The following is a 6000-nucleotide window of genomic DNA, read 5'->3' as shown; positions in this document are numbered from 1 at the left end:
ACAAAGTGTTTCAAAAGTGTTTTGTCTGAAGACCACACAGATTGCAGATGATGGAGCATAACAGAATTTTTTTTTATCTTATGGGACTTAACTGGTATGGTCATCAGTCCATAAGCATAACAGAATATTGATATTAAGGGAACAGGAGAAGCACCTGATGTTGAACAAAGTAAAGATTTGGAAACAATCATGGCTTCCGAACATATGTAGAAAAGGTGACTGCAAGGGTGGGTGAGAATGTTGAGAACAGTTACTCCGCAACAGATGATGATAACTGTGAACAACAAGAACCTGTAATAACGGAAACTATGGAACACATTCTGGCTGAGAAGTCAAGCCACCGAAATGGTTGGTGAACTCCTAGGAAAATGAAAAGAAGAAGGTGCAGCTGAAAAGGTGGCTATAATAAGAGAAAGAATTTCATTACAATGCTCAGCAATTTAAAGGAAATAACATTGCACAGCTCAGTACCTTTGTTTGCCAACTGTATTGTATTCTGAAATGATGAATACTCTCTTGAGGTAATGTGTCTGTGAAATTCTTTTCTTTCAGCCAATACCTGTAGGTAAATGTGTGCTTTCAAACTGTATTGGTTCCCCTAATTTACAAGATGTGTCATCAACATGTTTCTTTAACTTATCACACTGTATGCGATTTATTTCGGTACTGCTACCATTACTATTAATACTGATGTTAGATAACCTTCATCTAGTGTAATGTTTGTGCAGAATTGTGACCTTTCTTCTTTCCACTACCATTTTCACTTTGGGTCTCTATAGACTTCAAATTTTGGTTACTACTACTTAGACTGTCTTTGAAATGGTTAAAAATACTTCTGGACACTTTCTCCACCAATCTGGATACAGTTGTTTGCTTATCTCTGCCAGATTTTTCCAAAAGGACTTGATACAATGCTCTTTTCCTAATCTCGTCCAAATGTTGTAAAGAAAACTTTCATCTTTTCCCATGTCATCACCAGGGTTTATGAATAATTACTTTTGTTTAGTGTTTAAATGATCATCACTATCACTATCAGACACATGAGTAGAATTAGGTATTTTTAAGATGACCAGACTTCAGATAACTAACATCTTCACCAGGATCTTCCCTAACATCGAAAAATTTCACAATGGTCCCAGACAACAAACCACTTCAGCTGGAAATAGTTTTATTGGTTCAATCACAACTGGTTTTGTGTGATTATAAGACCAGCTTCAGGTGAACAAGGCTGCAACAGGAAAATGGAGAAACTATGACAAGATACTGTTTGTCACTTAACACTTGTTTGTTATAAGAATAGTGGGAATACACTACCCAACTATAAATATGAAACTGATGTTGTGGGGTTGGTCATAATGAAACATGGTATCACACAAGATGCTAAAAAAAATTGGTTACAGAAGTGAGCAGCCAAAGGAATAAAAAAGGGGACAAAACTAAGAGTTTCAATGAACAACGTTAGAGAACTTACACCATGAGGTGCGTGGCCACCGTACATTGGACTATAGGTTGCAGGAGGTGACAGCTGCACATGAACCTGAGATACAGTGTGTTATGATGGTAGAAAGATGTTGTTCACGAAAGCTAATTACCATCACTTGCAAGGGAAAGTAAAGCCCTCTATTGGCAAATAGCGTCTGAGCGACTAGCACGATCATTAGCAAACGGATACATAATGCGAATATGTAACTGAATGAAAGATGGTTAGACGTTCATTGTCAAAATAAAAAAAAGTAATGTAATTGGGTATAAATAGTGCCAGCGTCCAACAGTCTGTTAAAAATTATAAAAAGGTAAAATTTAAACTTAAAGAAGCCACGAACGAGCCCATAGTGGCAAGCTAGATAAACAACTAAGCATAGCGGCAAGTAAATATATACAAGGAGAAATAGCGCCAGTTGGCGACTAAAATAAAGGGATAAAAAGAAAATTACAATTCCTTTAGGAGAGAAGCTTAAGCGGAATATTGATGAGGTCTGAGCGCTATTTCAAAAAAGAATAATAAGAATGTAAAAGATACATGTGTTTCAGTGTGGTTTGCTCATTTCGGATTGTTGAAGTGTTCTGGTGTAAGCTGTGCATAATTTCTATTTCGTTTAATAAATTAATGATGTGGCCTTTGTGGTGACGATGGAGGATAGTCAAATTGGTATTTTGTCACCAATGAAATGGCCCTTGAATTTCAAATGACTGGACAAAGTGGACTTAGAATTATTATGGTCTAGATGTTCCTTGAATCATATGATAAAAGTGCACCCAATCTTCCCGATGTAGAGGCATTGGTAAGCATTGCACTTAATTTGATTAATGCCTGAGCCTATGTGGTGGTTTGGGTCTTAGCTTCATGGTAGATAGTGTCGGAAGTTCCATGCGGCTTTTCGCGGATGATGCTGTAGTATACAGAGAAGTTGCAGCATTAGAAAATTGTAGCGAAATGCAGGAAGATCTGCAGCGGATAGGCACTTGGTGCAGGGAGTGGCAACTGTCCCTTAACATAGACAAATGTAATGTATTGCGAATACATAGAAAGAAGGATCCTTTATTGTATGATTATATGATAGCGGAACAAACACTGGTAGCAGTTACTTCTGTAAAATATCTGGGAGTATGCGTGCGGAACGATTTGAAGTGGAATGATCATATAAAATTAATTGTTGGTAAGGCGGGTACCAGGTTGAGATTCATTGGGAGAGTGCTTAGAAAATGTAGTCCAGCAACAAAGGAGGTGGCTTACAAAACACTCGTTCGACCTATACTTGAGTATTGCTCATCAGTGTGGGATCCGTACCAGATCGGGTTGACGGAGGAGATAGAGAAGATCCAAAGAAGAGCGGCGCGTTTCGTCACAGGGTTATTTGGTAACCGTGATAGCGTTACGGAGATGTTTAATAAACTCAAGTGGCAGACTCTGCAAGAGAGGCGCTCTGCATCGCGGTGTGGCTTGCTCGCCAGGTTTCGAGAGGATGCGTTTCTGGATGAGGTATCGAGTATATTGCTTCCCCCTACTTATACCTCCCGAGGAGATCACGAATGTAAAATTAGAGAGATTAGAGCGCGCACGGAGACTTTCAGACAGTCGTTCTTCCCGCGAACCATACGCGACTGGAACAGGAAAGGGAGGTAATGACAGTGGCACGTAAAGTGCCCTCCGCCACACACCGTTGGGTGGCTTGCGGAGTATGAATGTAGATGTAGATGTAGATGGTGCCTATACTGAAGACCAATTCTGTTGGTATAAAAAATGCCATTGTGACCCCAGATTTTTTGTGGCATTGGCCAATCTAATTTGAAATAGTACCTAATTAGGGTATTTTAGTGTGAATTATACGTTTTTATCATATATTCCTTTTCGCTAAGGGGTACTTTGGTAGCGTGGTGTACCATTCCAATTGTGGTCTAGAACCATCTTTAGGAGAGCGAGAATTTCATTAGTTATTGGGAACTCTAAGTTAGCACGTTGCCTTAGACTGGATTCTGTAATTGGTATTACTTCTTTCGTCGGGATATTTGTATGCATTTTGGTGAGATGGATAATGGTGGTTTGATTTAAAAGTTTTACAGGTTCGTCCAAATTTGTCACAGTTTTAGAGGCTGGAAAATAATAATGCCTGCTCAGGAAATTACTTAACTCTTTAGATAAAAGATAATCAGGAGAATCGATTCCATCAGACGGGTACCATTCTTATGTATCTTAAGTGTGCCGCACAAGGTGGCTGTTCTGGGATTCAAAGGCACAATGGTCTGTTTCTGGAAAGGGGTTAAAAATTTCTTATTGTAATGACATTCTTGTTTCGCCAACGAATTTAGTAGTAGGATCAAAAGTGCAATTGAATACACTATTAGATGATAAAAATTCTTGTGCTTTTTTAATATAGTCAGTTTCCACATAACAGATGTATGGCGTGTATCATGAGAACTTCGTTAAGCTGAAGTTTTTTATTATTTCTACTTAAAGTGACTTGATCTTTTTTGAGAAAGTGATCGCAGGAGCCCTATGGAATACTGATCCTGCCCATTCAATATTTTCTTTTAATTCACTGGAAATATCATTATTAAGCTTAAGAGTCTGGGTGCGTGAAATTCATGGATGTTTACTTGTTGTCTTTTTCTTGTAACTGGTTTGGTTTAGTTTAAGGAATTGTATGTACGTATGTTAAATTTTCAATCAACAAAGAGCTGAGTATGAGCTAGGGACTGCTTGTAATTGTGCGGCCTGACACCATACGTTAAATTCATGACAAATATTGATTGGCAAGTTGCCTGATAAAAATTATGGGTGGCTTATGGCCATTTCACAGTTTTCCTCGATGTATAACTGGTTCTTCGTTTATGGGTGACAGGACGTTGCTTTCTTGACTAACCCAAGTGGGACATGAATCTTATGTCACTAGTCGTGCCCTTTACTTGAATTCTTCTGACTGTTGTCAGTAAGGGAAAGGAATAACTGTTTGTTCCATGACAAGGTCTGGAGGTCACTACTTTAACTGAATGTGAAAGAAATGTTCTCTGTTCTAAATGTTTCTGCTGTATTGCCATTTATTTAGGTTCTTGGGGAATATGAATGAATGTAAAGTTTCTGACGAACGTATAAAAACTAACGAAGTTTGCTAAAGAAAGAGACAAACGTAGCAGACTGTTACTGGAGTTTGTCTGTTCCATTTCAGTAAATGTCTAGATAAGTTTAACAGGTTATACGCTAGTTGTGTTTGGCTTGCCCCAGTGTGTTAATTGTGCTAAAGGAGCTTGGTAATTTCTGACTGAAAATTCACTTAGGGAAGGAAGTAAAGCGTTCAAATCTTGTTGGAATGTGCTAATGCTCGGATTGAAATGAATGTTTTTTAGTGTTGTCTAAATTTTGATGTATTCCCTCTCAATCCACCACTACCCGTATCAACTGGGATTCTATCCTCGTTACATATACATTCAAGACCAGCCTCCTGGATGCACACCTTACAGTCTGCTCTTCCAACAGTTTGAGGCGGTGCTGAAGCAGATCGGAGACCACAGTACCCTTAACGACTAACAGTTGGCACCATCGACGAATAATTCAATTTCGTTGCTGATTTGTATTCTCCATCATCAGTTCTGTTCTCCAGTCTTCGCAGACTTTGTTCAGCACTCCTGAACTGTAGCTGAATATGATGACCTCAGACCAGAGAGGTTTCGAACACCGCCCGAACGTATTTTTGATATGAGTCGGAAGACGTCTTCATGTAGGCTTTCATGAAGTGCTCCTACTGTGAAAAACAAATCCGTTTCTGGCACTTTATACTCTGTGGATGGTCATCCTTGTAATCTTTTGCCACCCTAGTTTTTGAATTCTGTGACTGAACGTTGTGAAATGCAGTGTAACTGTCGATGGCAACTATTGTGTCCATATTTGTACTGTAAATTTAAAAGTCATACTCAAACCAAAACTTTGTTGCAACTGCGGTCGCAACTTGCGCTAGCTTTGTAGTTAGATATTTTTCTTTTTCTTTTTTTGCGAGGCTGCAGGACGATGAACACTGTAGCATTGACTGTCTCTTGGTCTCCTGATCGTACTGCCAGCACCATGTCTCATATCCCATAATGATGGCTTCCAAAACCTGCTGATTTCGGTCTGATATGTCGACAAAACCTCCTGACGTTTCCATCAGTGTTTGCTTCTGCTCGTCTGCCAGGGTGTGTAATGCAAACCCGTGACAAACGTTCCGTTTTTTCAGATGTTCGTGAACAATAGTGCTTACACTGTCTTTGCTTATCTTTGACTCTTGTAATATCATTCTTAAAGACAGCCGTCGATCATTTGTAATGATCCGTCGCACTCGGCTGATGTCCTTCGAGACTGTGCTTGTTGACAGTCGACCCAAACGCGGCCCATCCTCGACGCCTTCATTTCCGTCTCTAAATCATTTAAACCACTCAAGAATACACTTTTTACTTGCTGTTTTAACACCGTGCACTAGCTGCCTACATGAGTCTCCGTCACCGTTTTTCCTAATTTGAACAAAACTTCAC

The sequence above is a fragment of the Schistocerca nitens genome, chromosome 5 (assembly GCF_023898315.1).
Source record: "Schistocerca nitens isolate TAMUIC-IGC-003100 chromosome 5, iqSchNite1.1, whole genome shotgun sequence".
Classification (NCBI taxonomy): Eukaryota; Metazoa; Arthropoda; class Insecta; order Orthoptera; family Acrididae; genus Schistocerca; species Schistocerca nitens.
Note: the sequence above shows the minus strand (reverse complement) of the source record.